Here is an 18,870-nt window from a genome sequence, read left to right on the forward strand (position 1 = left end):
AGCCCCAGTCGAATCCGTAAACAGCCACGGAGAGCCGCGTCACGGCCGAAGAAAAAGCAGTGGGAAGATGAGGGTTCTGTTTCGTAGTTTTTCTCTCTGTGTGGTTCAGCGCTTGTTTCTGGTATGATTACTTGTATGCTGCTCCGTCAGCTGACGGCTCTCTACCGATCTTTGTTTTTCTTTCTAGGTTGAAGTTCCATGCAAGCATATACATTTCTTTCTCTGAATATTAACAGAATATGTTCTGAGCTTCGGCTCGCCGCTTTGCGACAGTTTATCTATCAGTCTGGGGCAGATGTTGTTTTTTTACAGGAAGTCCTATTCGACCAGTTTTCCATTCCTGGGTTCTCGACGTTTTTTAATGTCGCTTCCGAACTTTCTACGGGCACTGCCTTGTTTTATAGAGAAGGCATTCCGTTGATGAATTTCGAAGTACTCGACAGTGGAAGGGGGATCGGGTGCACGTTTTATGATCTCAGTTTACTCCTTCCTTATGCCCCTTCTGGTTCGGGTTGTACTACCGCACACTCGAGTTTCTATAAAGAAGAAGTCATTTACCTGCTTCGTAAATCCCCGACAAAGATAATTTTAGGTGGGGGCTTCAATTGTGTTCTACGGCCGGTAGATCAGTCTCCTAATTTTAATTTCAGTAAAGAACTCGACGACCTTGTGCGCTCCTTGCACCTGCGTGACGTGTGGATTTCTCGCTATCCTACACTTGTGCGACATACCTACTTTACTCCCACGTCTAGCAGTCGCCTCGATCGCTTTTACCTTTCCGATTCCTTGTGTGGGCAACTTCTGGCTGTTGATGTGATACCAGACTGTTTTACTGATCATTGCGCTGTAGCCGTTACGTTTAATTACGAGCGACAACCGGTAAAATTGTTTCGTCCTCCTTGGATGCTCAATATCGCGTATTTGCTAGATACCTCCCTTGGTATCGTCCTGGAGGACATTTGGACTCGTTGTTCTCGTACTATGGACCGGTACCCGTCTATCGTGGCATGGTGGACACTGTATGCAAAACCACACATCCGTAGGGCTCTCATGCGTTTTGGGGCTGCGAAGGTGGCAGAAGATCGACGAACGCAAGAATTTTACTATTCTGTCTTACGTCAACTGTACGATAGTGCTACGCATGCTCCACTTCGGGTTACTGATATACAGCGCATCAAAGCCAAATTGCTGCAGCTCAAACGCATTCAAATGGAGGGCCTGCGGACGAGGTCTCAACCACGTTCCCTTCTACAAGAGGAACTGACGTCACTCTACCATCTAGTCCGTTTACGGTCGCGCCGGAAACGTGGGTGCCTTGCCTCCCTCACAACCGCTGACGGCCGCGTGTTCACCTCTCACCGTGACATTTCTGACTTCGTTTACACCTATTTTACTGATCTGTACGATACTCATGTCCCGGCGGAAACCTCTCTTGACGACTTTACCTCCTTGCTGCCTCGCGTCGTCACTCCTCAATTAAACGACGCCTTTCTGCGTCCCTTTCAGAAGGATGACATATATGATGTTGTTGCAGGATCGCAGTCCCGCAAGTCGCCTGGATTAGATGGTATTCCTAAGGAGTTCTATGTTCAATTTTGGCCGCTCATTGGTGACACCTTAACGTCAATGGTAAATGAAGTGATGCGGGGAGTCTCACTTCCTGCTCCTTTTCAGGAAGGCAGAATGGTCCTCCTCCCGAAATCCACAGGTCGACCTGCAATTGATTCCCTCCGTCCTATTACTCTCCTTAACTTTGATTATAAACTTGTCGCTCGAGCAATTAATATCCGTCTCTCTAAGCTGCTCGATACCATTATTGCCGCCCACCAAAGCTGTGTGCCTGGACGCACGATACTGACTTCCGTTCTCGAATGTCGCGATGTAATCTCGGTGGCGGCTGCCGCTAATATCCCAGGGGCTTTGCTTTTTCTTGATTTCCAAAAAGCGTTCGATCACGTCAGCCATGATTTTTTATCGAGAGTGCTCACCGCTGTCGGCTTTAATAATGCTGCACGACAAGTCTTAACTAATCTTTTTACCGGTATCAGTGTCTCGGGGATTGTGAACGGTCACCCTACCCCCCGGATATCGATCAGACGGGGTTACCCCAGGGAAGCCCCTTATCCATGTCACTTTTTGTTCTATCCTTAGAGCCCTTACTTCGCCATCTCACCATGCACTTACGTGGCTGGAATATATTGGGGGAAATTTTTGCAGTCCGTGCATATGCCGATGACGTCATGGTTTTAGTACGACATGCCGAGGACATACCGCGGCTTAAGGATACCTTGGATTCATTTTGTGGTCTTGCTGGTGCTCGCATTAATGATCGCAAATGCACGTTCCTGCCGTTGAGAGGCTTTGATCATGTCGTCATTCATTGGGCGACGGTTGTCGAACGCCATAAGACCTTGGGGATCATAGTGGATCGTAATCCGATCAAAATGGCGGCACTAAATTGGCGTGAGGTTACGAGTCGTGTTCACGGGGCGATCCTTGAACATGACCGCCGTTCCCTTAGCCTCCTTCACAAGGCACGGGTTTTAGAGACCTATGTCTTCAGTAAAATATACTACGTTGCGCAGGTCTTCCCGCTTCCCGCGATGATGGCCCGCAGGCTGAAACAGCTGTCTAGTCGATTTCTGTGGCGCCGCCATGTCTTCCGTGTCCGGTATGAAGTTGTGGCCAGGCCTCGGAAGCTTGGAGGATTGGGTCTTTCAGATATCAAAGTGAAGACGTCCATCTTATTTGCCCGCCGCAATGTTTTAACCTGTACGCGGGCTCCGCATTCAGTCACCTCTCGTTTACTTTCCCGCCTCCGGCCGGCCAGTCTGACCCCTCCTGTTGATGTTGGACGGATTAATCCTAAATTGCGGTATTCTGGGTGCTGATATACTTTCTCTGACGCATATTACTACCAACATGCTACAAATCCGTTGGGGTACAGCATGTTTCCCTTCTTCTGTTGAACTTGCTTCCCCGTCAACGTCATGGAAAACGGTCTGGTCTCATCTTAGTCTTCCCATTTTGCCGATGGAGATTGTTTCAACGTGGTATAAGGTCATTTACCGTCTGATACCTACTGGTGATCGTCTTTTTCGTATTGGCCTTCGTCCGACTGATCAGTGTGAGGAATGTCATCAAACTGACACCTTACTTCACAGGCTAGTTGCTTGCGGACGGGATCATTGGCTCTGGGTCCGCCGTCAATTAGCTTCTCTTACTAGACGGCCTGAAACCGCATTCCCAGACGACATCTTCTTACATCCGGACATCTCTTATTTTCCTCAGACGAAAACGAACACGATTGTCTGGCTCTTGGGTTACTATGTCCATTACGTCATTGAAGGCGGTAATGACCCAGATCCCCGCGTTTTTCAACATTATTTGTCAACTGCGCATTGGAAATGGCAGCGGTTACCACAATACCGAACGCTTTTTGCGAATATGCTTTTTCTTGTGTTTAACCGTCAAGGGGTTGGTTAAGTTCCCCTGTAATTCCTGTTTCTTCCCTGAGCTCGAGTCCCCTCCCTTGTTGTATTTTTTCGTAATTTTTTTTCCCTCTCTCTTTTGCATGTATATATATACACCCAAAATTCATACGGGTGGGGTAACGGGTTGGTTTTCCCCTTCAGAAGAAATGTTTTATTTGTGTTTCACCTAATTTGTTGATTTTCTTTTTGCAGCTAATATTAAATGATGATTTGACTATGGTTGTCTGAATTCTCGTGAAATATACCAAGTCAATCTGATAATTAAAAAAAAAAAAAGTTGGTAGAACGTTCGCTTGGCATGTGAAAGGTCCAGGGTTCAAGCCGCGGCGCCTCCATTTTTTGTGGTCAGTGCATGGTAAGTGTTGGTCGCGGCGAACCTAAAGGCACGCAAGATGTTGCAAAGCCAGCGTCACAGACTGATATGATGTATACTGACGTAAGGAGAGCAAGATGTAAGTGTGGGGACCGGCTGTTATCGAGGTGTCATCGAGTGCAGATCTGTCTTAGGTATCGCAGCTTAACCTCATTGAAGTCTATAGGGTGGACAACACGTTGGTCTTACTCAGAGCGGTGTCCGAATTCTATTTTCGACGTTATACGTGCCACTTTCATTGTGGCCAACTACGATTCGATACAGAATGCACGAAACCTGAAAGACACCCTAACGGATACATAGAGAGTAGTGTTTGTCTGCTGAATAATGGGAGTGCAAGGGTCTGTGTCGTCTATATGGCTGTATGTAGCACCATTAGTCTTCGGGGGGGCGGGCGTAGCTCAGATGGTAGAGCGCTCGCTTAGTATGCGAGAGGTACTGCGATCAATACCCAGTGCCTCCAGAATTTTTAACACACCTACATGCGCACCTTGATATGCAAGTGGAATAATTCACAGTCAGCAGATGTGTCTAGGAAGATACAAGCTTGCGCCGAGTTCACGTAAATCCCACTGCACATTCCTATTCTTTGCGTGCAGTCAGCTGCTACTGGTGTTGCTGGTTGTGACTGCTGAAAACAGATGCCGTAGTAATCAATTCATGGAGTGAGTTGTATGTTTTGCGATAGTCTGTCTCTGACAAGCAAGCACAGGTGACATAGGTGCGAACACAGGAAGCTTGCAGACCCTCGCTGCCTGCAGACACCGAGCAGCCACACTAGGAGGGCGGCCTAAGCCGTAGGCGAAATGTGCTCATTCGCTTTGGCGCGACGTCGAACTATAAATAATGCTGTCACTAGTGTGAGCGTTTGGAAAGTCGGAAAAGTCGGCTGCGAGGGTGAGTGCCAAGTTTGGGGAGCGTTTTGTAGTATGCGCAGTGGAATGGAGACGCGGATACTTGTTGTGGCCCAGTGTTTTGCAGTTGGACGACAAGATTGGTACACAGTAGTAAAGAGCGAGGCACTGAGTTGGCATGAATAATGGAGTGTACAATGGGGCTCGAGATGTGTTTGTTACCTCAGGTGCTGTATGATTGTCGACAAGGAGTGAAAACGGAGCAATTTGTGACGGCTCTTTCAATTTAAGACGTTAAAAACAGACGGAATTTGCATTTGTAATACCAGAGCATCGAAACTACTTGGAACTTTTGTGTATATGAACGGGTCCGCGCCTTTGTACTCTGCTCTCTTCACCGCTACAAACCAACGAACCATCGTGTCAGCGCGCATCTGAGTCGCAAAGAATGGGGAATAGCGCAGTTTGCTCCTGCATGGGGCGTAGCTCAGTTGGTAGAGCGTTCGCTTGGCATGTGAAAGGTCCAGGGTTCAAGCGGCGGCGACTCCATTTATTGTGGTCAGTGCATGGTAAGTGTTGGTCGCGGCGAACCTAAAGGCACGCAAGATGTTGCAAAGCCAGCGTCACAGACTGATATGATGTATACTGACGTAAGGAGAGCAAGATGTAAGTGTGGGGACCGGCTGTTATCGAGGTGTCATCGAGTGTAGATCTGTATTAGGTATCGCGGCTTAACCTCATTGAATCCTAGAGTGTGGACAACACGTTGGTCTTACTCAGAGCGGTGTCCGAATTCTATTTTCGACGTTATACGTGCCACTTTCATTGTGGCCAACTACGATTCGATACAGAATACACGAAACCTGAAAGACACCCTAACGGATACATAGAGAGTAGTGTTTGTCTGCTGAATAATGGGAGTGCAAGGGTCTGTGTCATCTATATGGCTGTATGTAGCACCATTAGTCTTCGGGGGCCGGGTGTAGCTCAGATGGTACAGCGCTCGCTTAGTATGCGAGAGGTACTGGGATCAATACCCAGTGCCTCCAGAATTTTTAACACACCTACATGCGCACCTTGATATGCAAGTGGAATAATTCACAGCCAGCAGATGTGTCTAGGAAGATACAAGCTTGCGCCGAGTTCACGTAAATCCCACTGCACATTCCTATTCTTTGCGTGCAGTCAGCTGCTACTGGTGTTGCTAGTTGTGACTGCTGATAACAGATGCCGTAGCAATCAATTCATGGAGTGAGTTGTATGTTTTGCGATAGTCTGTCTCTGACAAGCAAGCACAGGTGACATAGTTGCGAACACAGGCAGCTTGCAGACCCTCGCTGCCTGCAGACACGGAGCAGCCACACTAGGAGGGCGGCCTAAGCCGTTGGCGAAATGTGCTCATTCGCTTTGGCGCGACGTCGAACTATAAATAATGCTGTCACTAGCGTGAGCGTCGTAGAAAGTCGGAAAAGTCGGCTGCGAGGGTGAGTGCCAAGTTTGGGGAGCGTTTCGTAGTATGCGCAGTGCAATGGAGACGCGGAAACTTGTTGTGGCCCAGTGTTTTGCAGTTGGACGACAAGATTGGTACACAGTAGTAAAGAGCGAGGCACTGAGTTGGCATGAATAATGGAGTGCACAATGGGGCTCGAGATGTGTTTGTTACCTCAGGTGCTGTATGATTGTCGACAAGGAGTGAAAACGGAGCAATTTGTGACGGCTCTTTCAATTTAAGACGTTAAAAACAGACGGAATTTGCATTTGTAATACCAGAGCATCGAAACTACTTGGAACTTTTGTGTATATGAACGGGTCCGCGCCTTTGTACTCTGCTCCCTTCACCGCTACAAACCAACCAATCATCGTGTCCGCGCGCATCTGAGTCGCAAAGAATGGGGAATAGCGCAGTTTGCTCGTGCATGGGGCGTAGCTCAGTTGGTAGAGCGTTCGCTTGGCATGTGAATGGTCCAGGGTTCAAGCCGCGGCGCCTCCATTTTTTGTGGTCAGTGCATGGTAAGTGTTGGTCGCGGCGAACCTAAAGGCACGCAAGATGTTGCAAAGCCAGCGTCACAGACTGATATGATGTATACTGACGTAAGGAGAGCAAGATGTAAGTGTGGGGACCGGCTGTTATCGAGGTGTCATCGAGTGTAGATCTGTCTTAGGTATCGCGGCTTAACCTCATTGAATCCTAGAGTGTGGACAACACGTTGGTCTTACTCAGAGCGGTGTCCGAATTCTATTTTCGACGTTATACGTGCCACTTTCATTGTGGCCAAATACGATTCGATACAGAATGCACGAACCTGAAAGACACCCTAACGGATACATAGAGAGTAGTGTTTGTCTGCTGAATAATGGGAGTGTAAGGGTCTGTGTCGTCTATATGGCTGTATGTAGCACCATTAGTCTTTGGGGGGGCGGGCGTAGCTCAGATGGTACAGCGCTCGCTTAGTATGCGAGAGGTACTGGGATCAATACCCAGTGCCTCCAGAATTTTTAACACACCTACATGCGCACCTTGATATGCAAGTGGAATAATTCACAGCCAGCAGATGTGTCTAGGAAGATACAAGCTTGCGCCGAGTTCACGTAAATCCCACTGCACATTCCTATTCTTTGCGTGCAGTCAGCTGCTACTGGTTTTGCTAGTTGTGACTGCTGATAACAGATGCCGTAGCAATCAATTCATGGAGTGAGTTGTATGTTTTGCGATAGTCTGTCTCTGACAAGCAAGCACAGGTGACATAGGTGCGAACACGGGAAGCTTGCAGACCCTCGCTGCCTGCAGACACGGAGCAGCCACACTAGGAGGGCGGACTAAGCCGTTGGCGAAATGTGCTCATTCGCTTTGGCGCGACGTCGAACTATAAATAATGCTGTCACTAGCGTGAGCGTCGTGGAAAGTCGGAAAAGTCGGCTGCGAGGGTGAGTGCCAAGTTTGGGGAGCGTTTCGTAGTATGCGCAGTGCAATGGAGACGCGGAAACTTGTTGTGGCCCAGTGTTTTGCAGTTGGACGACAAGATTGGTACACAGTAGTAAAGAGCGAGGCACTGAGTTGGCATAAATAATGTAGTGCACAATGGGGCTCGAGATGTGTTTGTTACCTCAGGTGCTGTATAATTGTCGACAAGGAGTGAAAACGGAGCAATTTGTGACGGCTCTTTCAATTTAAGACGTTAAAAACAGACGGAATTTGCATTTGTAATACCAGAGCATCGAAACTACTTGGAACTTTTGTGTATATGAACGGGTCCGCGCCTTTGTACTCTGCTCCCTTCACCGCTACAAACCAACCAACCATCGTGTCCGTGCGCATCTGAGTCGCAAAGAATGGGGAATAGCGCAGTTTGCTCGTGCATGGGGCGTAGCTCAGTTGGTAGAGCGTTCGCTTGGCATGTGAAAGGTCCAGGGTTCAAGCCGCGGCGCCTCCATTTTTTGTGGTCAGTGCATGGTAAGTGTTGGTCGCGGCGAACCTAAAGGCACGCAAGATGTTGCAAAGCCAGCGTCACAGACTGATATGATGTATACTGACGTAAGGAGAGCCAGATGTAAGTGTGGGGACCGGCTGTTAACGAGGTGTCATCGAGTGCAGATCTGTCTTAGGTATCGCGGCTTAACCTCATTGAAGTCTAGAGGATGGACAACACGTTGGACTTACTCAGAGCGGTGTCCGAATTCTATTTTCGACGTTATACGTGCCACTTTCATTGTGGCCAACTACGATTCGATACAGAATGCACGAAACCTGAAAGACACCCTAACGGATACATAGAGAGTAGTGTTTGTCTGCTGAATAATGGGAGTGCAAGGGTCTGTGTCGTCTATATGGCTGTATGTAGCACCCTTAGTCTTCGGGGGGGGCGGGCGTAGCTCAGATGGTACACCGCTCGCTTAGTATGCGAGAGGTACTGGGATCAATACCCAGTGCCTCCAGAATTTTTAACACACCTACATGCGCACCTTGATATGCAAGTGGAATAATTCACAGCCAGCAGATGTGTCTAGGAAGATACAAGCTTGCGCCGAGTTCACGTAAATCCCACTGAACATTTCTATTCTTTGCGTGCAGTCAGCTGCTACTGGTGTTGCTAGTTGTGACTGCTGATAACAGATGCCGTAGCAATCAATTCATGGAGTGAGTTGTATGTTTTGCGATAGTCTGTCTCTGACAAGCAAGCACAGGTGACATAGGTGCGAACACGGGAAGCTTGCAGACCCTCGCTGCCTGCAGACACCGAGCAGCCACACTAGGAGGGCGGCCTAAGCCGTAGGCGAAATGTGCTCATTCGCTTTGGCGCGACGTCGAACTATAAATAATGCTGTCACTAGCGTGAGCGTTGCGTAAGCGTCGTGGAAAGTCGGAAAAGTCGGCTGCGAGGGTGAGTGCCAAGTTTGGGGAGCGTTTCGTAGTATGCGCAGTGCAATGGAGACGCGGAAACTTGTTGTGGCCCAGTGTTTTGCAGTTGGACGACAAGATTGGTACACAGTAGTAAAGAGCGAGGCACTGAGTTGGCATGAATAATGGAGTGCACAATGGGGCTCGAGATGTGTTTGTTACCTCAGGTGCTGTATGATTGTCGACAAGGAGTGAAAACGGAGCAATTTGTGACGGCTCTTTCAATTTAAGACGTTAAAAACAGACGGAATTTGCATTTGTAATACCAGAGCATCGAAACTACTTGGAACTTTTGTGTATATGAACGGGTCCGCGCCTTTGTACTCTGCTCCCTTCACCGCTACAAACCAACCAACCATCGTGTCGGTGCGCATCTGAGTCGCAAAGAATGGGGAATAGCGCAGTTTGCTCGTGCATGGGGCGTAGCTCAGTTGGTAGAGCGTTCGCTTGGCATGTGAAAGGTCCAGGGTTCAAGCCGCGGCGCCTCCATTTTTTATGGTCAGTGCATGGTAAGTGTTGGTCACGGCGAACCTAAAGGCACGCAAGATGTTGCAAAGCCAGCGTCACAGACTGATATGATGTATACTGACGTAAGGAGAGCAAGATGTAAGTGTGGGGACCGGCTGTTATCGAGGTGTCATCGAGTGCAGATCTGTCTTAGGTATCGCGGCTTAACCTCATTGAAGTCTAGAGGATGGACAACACGTTGGACTTACTCAGAGCGGTGTCCGAATTCTATTTTCGACGTTATACGTGCCACTTTCATTGTGGCCAACTACGATTCGATACAGAATGCACGAAACCTGAAAGACACCCTAACGGATACATAGAGAGTAGTGTTTGTCTGCTGAATAATGGGAGTGCAAGGGTCTGTGTCGTCTATATGGCTGTATGTAGCACCCTTAGTCTTCGGGGGGGCGGGCGTAGCTCAGATGGTAGAGCGCTCGCTTTGTATGCGAGAGGTACTGGGATCAATACCCAGTGCCTCCAGAATTTTTAACACACCTACATGCGCACCTTGATATGCAAGTGGAATAATTCACAGCCAGCAGATGTGTCTAGGAAGATACAAGCTTGCGCCGAGTTCACGTAAATCCCACTGCACATTCCTAGTCTTTGCGTGCAGTCAGCTGCTACTGGTGTTGCTAGTTGTGACTGCTGATAACAGATGCCGTAGCAATCAATTCATGGAGTGAGTTGTATGTTTTGCGATAGTCTGTCTCTGACAAGCAAGCACAGGTGACATAGGTGCGAACACGGGAAGCTTGCAGACCCTCGCTGCCTGCAGACACCGAGCAGCCAGACTAGGAGGGCGGCCTAAGCCGTAGGCGAAATGTGCTCATTCGCTTTGGCGCGACGTCGAACTATAAATAATGCTGTCACTAGCGTGTGCGTTGCGTGAGCGTCGTGGAAAGTCGGAAAAGTCGGCTGCGAGGGTGAGTGCCAAGTTTGGGGAGCGTTTCGTAGTATGCGCAGTGCAATGGAGACGCGGAAACTTGTTGTGGCCCAGTGTTTTGCAGTTGGACGACAAGATTGGTACACAGTAGTAAAGAGCGAGGCACTGAGTTGGCATGAATAATGGAGTGCACAATGGGGCTCGAGATGTGTTTGTTACCTCAGGTGCTGTATGATTGTCGACAAGGAGTGAAAACGGAGCAATTTGTGACGGCTCTTTCAATTTAAGACATTAAAAACAGACGGAATTTGCATTTGTAATACCAGAGCATCGAAACTACTTGGAACTTTTGTGTATATGAACGGGTCCGCGCCTTTGTACTCTGCTCCCTTCACCGCTACAAACCAACCAACCATCGTGTCCGCGCGCATCTGAGTCGCAAAGAATGGGGAATAGCGCAGTTTACTCGTGCAAGGGGCGTAGCTCAGTTGGTAGAGCGTTCGCTTGGCATGTGAATGGTCCAGGGTTCAAGCCGCGGCGCCTCCATTTTTTGTGGTCAGTGCATGGTAAGTGTTGGTCGTGGCGAACCTAAAGGCACGCAAGATGTTGCAAAGCCAGCGTCACAGACTGATATGATGTATACTGACGTAAGGAGAGCAAGATGTAAGTGTGGGGACCGGCTGTTATCGAGGTGTCATCGAGTGTAGATCTGTCTTAGGTATCGCGGCTTAACATCAGTGAATCCTAGAGTGTGGACAACACGTTGGTCTTACTCAGAGCGGTGTCCGAATTCTATTTTCGACGTTATACGTGCCACTTTCATTGTGGCCAACTACGATTCGATACAGAATGCACGAAACCTGAAAGACACCCTAACGGATACATAGAGAGTAGTGTTTGTCTGCTGAATAATGGGAGTGCAAGGGTCTGTGTCGTCTATATGGCTGTATGTAGCACCCTTAGTCTTCGGGGGGGCGGGCGTAGCTCAGATGGTAGAGCGCTCGCTTAGTATGCGAGAGGTACTGGGATCAATACCCAGTGCCTCCAGAATTTTTAACACACCTACATGCGCACCTTGATATGCAAGTGGAATAATTCACAGCCAGCAGATGTGTCTAGGAAGATACAAGCTTGCGCCGAGTTCACGTAAATCCCACTGAACATTCCTATTCTTTGCGTGCAGTCAGCTGCTACTGGTATTGCTAGTTGTGACTGCTGATAACAGATGCCGTAGCAATCAATTCATGGAGTGAGTTGTATGTTTTGCGATAGTCTGTCTCTGACAAGCAAGCACAGGTGACATAGGTGCGAACACGGGAAGCTTGCAGACCCTCGCTGCCTGCAGACACCGAGCAGCCACACTAGGAGGGCGGCCTAAGCCGTAGGCGAAATGTGCTCATTCGCTTTGGCGCGACGTCGAACTATAAATAATGCTGTCACTAGCGTGAGCGTTTGGAAAGTCGGAAAAGTCGGCTGCGAGGGTGAGTGCCAAGTTTGGGGAGCGTTTCGTAGTATGCGCAGTGCAATGGAGACGCGGAAACTTGTTGTGGCCCAGTGTTTTGCAGTTGGACGACAAGATTGGTACACAGTAGTAAAGAGCGAGGCACTGAGTTGGCATGAATAATGGAGTGCACAATGGGGCTCGAGATGTGTTTGTTACCTCAGGTGCTGTATGATTGTCGACAAGGAGTGAAAACGGAGCAATTTGTGACGGCTCTTTCAATTTAAGACGTTAAAAACAGACGGAATTTGCATTTGTAATACCAGAGCATCGAAAGTACTTGGAACTTTTGTGTATATGAACGGGTCCGCGCCTTTGTAGTCTGCTCCCTTCACCGCTACAAACCAACCAACCATCGTGTCCGTGCGCATCTGAGTCGCAAAGAATGGGGAATAGCGCAGTTTGCTCGTGCATGGGGCGTAGCTCAGTTGGTAGAGCGTTCGCTTGGCATGTGAAAGGTCCAGGGTTCAAGCCGCGGCGCCTCCATTATTTGTGGTCAGTGCATGTTAAGTGTTGGTCGCGGCGAACCTAAAGGCACGCAAGATGTTGCAAAGCCAGCGTCACAGACTGATATGATGTATACTGACGTAAGGAGAGCAAGATGTAAGTGTGGGGACCGGCTGTTATCGAGGTGTCATCGAGTGCAGATCTGTCTTAGGTATCGCGGCTTAACCTCATTGAAGTCTAGAGGATGGACAACACGTTGGACTTACTCAGAGCGGTGTCCGAATTCTATTTTCGACGTTATACGTGCCACTTTCATTGTGGCCAACTACGATTCGATACAGAATGCACGAAACCTGAAAGACACCCTAACGGATACATAGAGAGTAGTGTTTGTCTGCTGAATAATGGGAGTGCAAGGGTCTGTGTCGTCTATATGGCTGTATGTAGCACCGTTAGTCTTCGGGGGGGCGGGCGTAGCTCAGATGGTAGAGCGGTCGCTTAGTATGCGAGAGGTACTGGGATCAATACCCATTGCCTCCAGAATTTTTAACACACCTACATGCGCACCTTGATATGCAAGTGGAATAATTCACAGCCAGCAGATGTGTCTAGGAAGATACAAGCTTGCGCCGAGTTCACGTAAATCCCACTGAACATTCCTATTCTTTGCGTGCAGTCAGCTGCTACTGGTGTTGCTAGTTGTGACTGCTGATAACAGATGCCGCAGCAATCAATTCATGGAGTGAGTTGTATGTTTTGCGATAGTCTGTCTCTGACAAGCAAGCACAGGTGACATAGGTGCGAACACGGGAAGCTTGCAGACCCTCGCTGCCTGCAGACACCGAGCAGCCACACTAGGAGGGCGGCCTAAGCCGTAGGCGAAATGTGCTCATTCGCTTTGGCGCGACGTCGAACTATAAATAATGCTGTCACTAGCGTGAGCGTTGCGTGAGCGTCGTGGAAAGTCGGAAAAGTCGGCTGCGAGGGTGAGTGCCAAGTTTGGGGAGCGTTTCGTAGTATGCGCAGTGCAATGGAGACGCGGAAACTTGTTGTGGCCCAGTGTTTTGCAGTTGGACGACAAGATTGGTACACAGTAGTAAAGAGCGAGGCACTGAGTTGGCATGAATAATGGAGTGCACAATGGGGCTCGAGATGTGTTTGTTACCTCAGGTGCTGTATGATTGTCGACAAGGAGTGAAAACGGAGCAATTTGTGACGGCTCTTTCAATTTAAGACGTTAAAAACAGACGGAATTTGCATTTGTAATACCAGAGCATCGAAACTACTTGGAACTTTTGTGTATATGAACGGGTCCGCGCCTTTGTACTCTGCTCCCTTCACCGCTACAAACCAACCAACCATCGTGTCGGTGCGCATCTGAGTCGCAAAGAATGGGGAATAGCGCAGTATGCTCGTGCATGGGGCGTAGCTCAGTTGGTAGAGCGTTCGCTTGGCATGTGAAAGGTCCAGGGTTCAAGCCGCGGCGCCTCCATTTTTTGTGGTCAGTGCATGGTAAGTGTTGGTCGCGGCGAACCTAAAGGCATGCAAGATGTTGCAAAGCCAGCGTCACAGACTGATATGATGTATACTGACGTAAGGAGAGCAAGATGTAAGTGTGGGAACCGGCTGTTATCGAGGTGTCATCGAGTGCAGATCTGTCTTAGGTATCGCGGCTTAACCTCATTGAAGTCTAGAGGATGGACAACACGTTGGACTTACTCAGAGCGGTGTCCGAATTCTATTTTCGACGTTATACGTGCCACTTTCATTGTGGCCAACTACGATTCGATACAGAATGCACGAAACCTGAAAGACACCCTAACGGATACATAGAGAGTAGTGTTTGTCTGCTGAATAATGGGAGTGCAAGGGTCTGAGTCATCTATATGGCTGTATGTAGCACCATAAGTCTTCGGGGGGGCTGGCGTAGCTCAGATGGTACACCGCTCGATTAGTATGCGAGAGGTACTGGGATCAATACCCAGTGCCTCCAGAATTTTTAACACACCTACATGCGCACCTTGATATGCAAGTGGAATAATTCACAGCCAGCAGATGTGTCTAGGAAGATACAAGCTTGCGCCGAGTTCACGTAAATGCCACTGAACATTCCTATTCTTTGCGTGCAGTCAGCTGCTACTGGTATTGCTAGTTGTGACTGCTGATAACAGATGCCGTAGCAATCAATTCATGGAGTGAGTTGTATGTTTTGCGATAGTCTGTCTCTGACAAGCAAGCACAGGTGACATAGGTGCGAACACGGGAAGCTTGCAGACCCTCGCTGCCTGCAGACACCGAGCAGCCACACTAGGAGGGCTTCCTAAGCCGTAGGCGAAATGTGCTCATTCGCTTTGGCGCGACGTCGAACTATAAATAATGCTGTCACTAGCGTGAGCGTTTGGAAAGTCGGAAAAGTCGGCTGCGAGGGTGAGTGCCAAGTTTGGGGAGCGTTTCGTAGTATGCGCAGTGCAATGGAGACGCGGAAACTTGTTGTGGCCCAGTGTTTTGCAGTTGGACGACAAGATTGGTACACAGTAGTAAAGAGCGAGGCACTGAGTTGGCATGAATAATGGAGTGCACAATGGGGCTCGAGATGTGTTTGTTACCTCAGGTGCTGTATGATTGTCGACAAGGAGTGAAAACGGAGCAATTTGTGACGGCTCTTTCAATTTAAGACATTAAAAACAGACGGAATTTGCATTTGTAATACCAGAGCATCGAAACTACTTGGAACTTTTGTGTATATGAACGGGTCCGCGCCTTTGTACTCTGCTCCCTTCACCGCTACAAACCAACCAACCATCGTGTCCGCGCGCATCTGAGTCGCAAAGAATGGGGAATAGCGCAGTTTACTCGTGCAAGGGGCGTAGCTCAGTTGGTAGAGCGTTCGCTTGGCATGTGAATGGTCCAGGGTTCAAGCCGCGGCGCCTCCATTTTTTGTGGTCAGTGCATGGTAAGTGTTGGTCGTGGCGAACCTAAAGGCACGCAAGATGTTGCAAAGCCAGCGTCACAGACTGATATGATGTATACTGACGTAAGGAGAGCAAGATGTAAGTGTGGGGACCGGCTGTTATCGAGGTGTCATCGAGTGTAGATCTGTCTTAGGTATCGCGGCTTAACCTCAGTGAATCCTAGAGTGTGGACAACACGTTGGTCTTACTCAGAGCGGTGTCCGAATTCTATTTTCGACGTTATACGTGCCACTTTCATTGTGGCCAACTACGATTCGATACAGAATGCACGAAACCTGAAAGACACCCTAACGGATACATAGAGAGTAGTGTTTGTCTGCTGAATAATGGGAGTGCAAGGGTCTGTGTCGTCTATATGGCTGTATGTAGCACCCTTAGTCTTCGGGGGGGCGGGCGTAGCTCAGATGGTAGAGCGCTCGCTTAGTATGCGAGAGGTACTGGGATCAATACCCAGTGCCTCCAGAATTTTTAACACACCTACATGCGCACCTTGATATGCAAGTGGAATAATTCACAGCCAGCAGATGTGTCTAGGAAGATACAAGCTTGCGCCGAGTTCACGTAAATCCCACTGAACATTCCTATTCTTTGCGTGCAGTCCGCTGCTACTGGTATTGCTAGTTGTGACTGCTGATAACAGATGCCGTAGCAATCAATTCATGGAGTGAGTTGTATGTTTTGCGATAGTCTGTCTCTGACAAGCAAGCACAGGTGACATAGGTGCGAACACGGGAAGCTTGCAGACCCTCGCTGCCTGCAGACACCGAGCAGCCACACTAGGAGGGCGGCCTAAGCCGTAGGCGAAATGTGCTCATTCGCTTTGGCGCGACGTCGAACTATAAATAATGCTGTCACTAGCGTGAGCGTTTGGAAAGTCGCAAAAGTCGGCTGCGAGGGTGAGTGCCAAGTTTGGGGAGCGTTTCGTAGTATGCGCAGTGCAATGGAGACGCGGAAACTTGTTGTGGCCCAGTGTTTTGCAGTTGGACGACAAGATTGGTACACAGTAGTAAAGAGCGAGGCACTGAGTTGGCATGAATAATGGAGTGCACAATGGGGCTCGAGATGTGTTTGTTACCTCAGGTGCTGTATGATTGTCGACAAGGAGTGAAAACGGAGCAATTTGTGACGGCTCTTTCAATTTAAGACGTTAAAAACAGACGGAATTTGCATTTGTAATACCAGAGCATCGAAACTACTTGGAACTTTTGTGTATATGAACGGGTCCGCGCCTTTGTACTCTGCTCCCTTCACCGCTACAAACCAACCAACCATCGTGTCGGTGCGCATCTGAGTCGCAAAGAATGGGGAATAGCGCAGTATGCTCGTGCATGGGGCGTAGCTCAGTTGGTAGAGCGTTCGCTTGGCATGTGAAAGGTCCAGGGTTCAAGCCGCGGCGCCTCCATTTTTTGTGGTCAGTGCATGGTAAGTGTTGGTCGCGGCGAACCTAAAGGCATGCAAGATGTTGCAAAGCCAGCGTCACAGACTGATATGATGTATACTGACGTAAGGAGAGCAAGATGTAAGTGTGGGAACCGGCTGTTATCGAGGTGTCATCGAGTGCAGATCTGTCTTAGGTATCGCGGCTTAACCTCATTGAAGTCTAGAGGATGGACAACACGTTGGACTTACTCAGAGCGGTGTCCGAATTCTATTTTCGACGTTATACGTGCCACTTTCATTGTGGCCAACTACGATTCGATACAGAATGCACGAAACCTGAAAGACACCCTAACGGATACATAGAGAGTAGTGTTTGTCTGCTGAATAATGGGAGTGCAAGGGTCTGAGTCATCTATATGGCTGTATGTAGCACCATAAGTCTTCGGGGGGGCTGGCGTAGCTCAGATGGTACACCGCTCGATTAGTATGCGAGAGGTACTGGGATCAATACCCAGTGCCTCCAGAATTTTTAACACACCTACATGCGCACCTTGATATGCAAGTGGAATAATTCACAGCCAGCAGATGTGTCTAGGAAGATACAAGCTTGCGCCGAGTTTACGTAAATCCCACTGAACATTCCTATTCTTTGCGTGCAGTCAGCTGCTACTGGTGTTGCTAGTTGTGACTGCTGATAACAGATGCCGTAGCAATCAATTCATGGAGTGAGTTGTATGTTTTGCGATAGTCTGTCTCTGACAAGCAAGCACAGGTGACATAGGTGCGAACACGGGAAGCTTGCAGACCCTCGCTGCCTGCAGACACCGAGCAGCCACACTAGGAGGGCGGCCTAAGCCGTAGGCGAAATGTGCTCATTCGCTTTGGCGCGACGTCGAACTATAAATAATGCTGTCACTAGCGTGAGCGTTGCGTGAGCGTCGTGGAAAGTCGGAAAAGTCGGCTGCGAGGGTGAGTGCCAAGTTTGGGGAGCGTTTCGTAGTATGCGCAGTGCAATGGAGACGCGGAAACTTGTTGTGGCCCAGTGTTTTGCAGTTGGACGACAAGATTGGTACACAGTAGTAAAGAGCGAGGCACTGAGTTGGCATGAATAATGGAGTGCACAATGGGGCTCGAGATGTGTTTGTTACCTCAGGTGCTGTATGATTGTCGACAAGGAGTGAAAACGGAGCAATTTGTGACGGCTCTTTCAATTTAAGACGTTAAAAACAGACGGAATTTGCATTTGTAATACCAGAGCATCGAAACTACTTGGAACTTTTGTGTATATGAACGGGTCCGCGCCTTTGTACTCTGCTCCCTTCACCGCTACAAACCAACCAACCATCGTGTCGGTGCGCATCTGAGTCGCAAAGAATGGGGAATAGCGCAGTTTGCTCGTGCATGGGGCGTAGCTCAGTTGGTAGAGCGTTCGCTTGGCATGTGAAAGGTCCAGGGTTCAAGCCGCGGCGCCTCCATTTTTTGTGGTCAGTGCATGGTAAGTGTTGGTCACGGCGAACCTAAAGGCACGCAAGATGTTGCAAAGCCAGCGTCACAGACTGATATGATGTATACTGACGTAAGGAGAGCAAGATGTAAGTGTGGGGACCGGCTGTTATCGAGGTGTCATCGAGTGCAGATCTGTGTTAGGTATCGCGGCTTAACCTTATTGAAGTCTAGAGGATGGACAACACGTTGGACTTACTCAGAGCGGTGTCCGAATTCTATTTTCGACGTTATACGTGCCACTTTCATTGTGGCCAACTACGATTCGATACAGAATGCACGAAACCTGAAAGACACCCTAACGGATACATAGAGAGTAGTGTTTGTCTGCTGAATAATGGGAGTGCAAGGGTCTGAGTCATCTATATGGCTGTATGTAGCACCATAAGTCTTCGGGGGGGCTGGCGTAGCTCAGATGGTACACCGCTCGATTAGTATGCGAGAGGTACTGGGATCAATACCCAGTGCCTCCAGAATTTTTAACACACCTACATGCGCACCTTGATATGCAAGTGGAATAATTCACAGCCAGCAGATGTGTCTAGGAGATACAA

The 18,870-nt window shown here is 48.9% G+C and overlaps 2 non-coding genes across 2 annotated transcripts; both read left to right on the forward strand.

Annotated features, from left to right (window-relative positions):
- The first annotated feature begins 10,986 nt into the window (after positions 1-10,986).
- Trnaa-ggc (transfer RNA alanine (anticodon GGC)) lies at positions 10,987-11,059 on the forward strand. Its single transcript has one exon. It is a non-coding gene; the product is annotated as a tRNA-Ala (tRNA).
- Positions 11,060-15,321: 4,262 nt separating this feature from the next.
- On the forward strand, positions 15,322-15,394 carry Trnaa-ggc (transfer RNA alanine (anticodon GGC)). Its single transcript has one exon. It is a non-coding gene; the product is annotated as a tRNA-Ala (tRNA).
- The last annotated feature ends 3,476 nt before the right edge of the window (positions 15,395-18,870 follow it).

This window comes from Schistocerca gregaria, chromosome 10 (genome assembly GCF_023897955.1).
Source record: "Schistocerca gregaria isolate iqSchGreg1 chromosome 10, iqSchGreg1.2, whole genome shotgun sequence".
NCBI classification, from domain to species: Eukaryota; Metazoa; Arthropoda; class Insecta; order Orthoptera; family Acrididae; genus Schistocerca; species Schistocerca gregaria.